Below are 284 nucleotides of genomic sequence, written 5' to 3' on the forward strand. Positions count from 1 at the left end.
CTGGATGGGAGCAGCAAGGTAAAGACTTAGCCTACTAAAGACACGTACACATGAAACAATCACCAGATCAGACTGAATTTGTACTAGTGACCAACACATTGAGGCTGCTTTTTAAAAGTGGTCTCTGATCACAGACAAATACTGAAAGTTCAGGTTCACGGAGCAGATTTCCTTCACGCACTGCAGACACAGAACATTCTGCAGGGCAGCGCGGGATGCAGGTGACAGCCTGCCTGACACAGCGAGAACGAACCAGCCCACTCTGCCTGCCGAGCGTAACAAAC

The sequence above is a fragment of the Pterocles gutturalis genome, unplaced genomic scaffold (assembly GCF_000699245.1).
Source record: "Pterocles gutturalis isolate BGI_N339 unplaced genomic scaffold, ASM69924v1 scaffold30050, whole genome shotgun sequence".
Lineage (NCBI taxonomy): Eukaryota > Metazoa > Chordata > Aves > Pterocliformes > Pteroclidae > Pterocles > Pterocles gutturalis.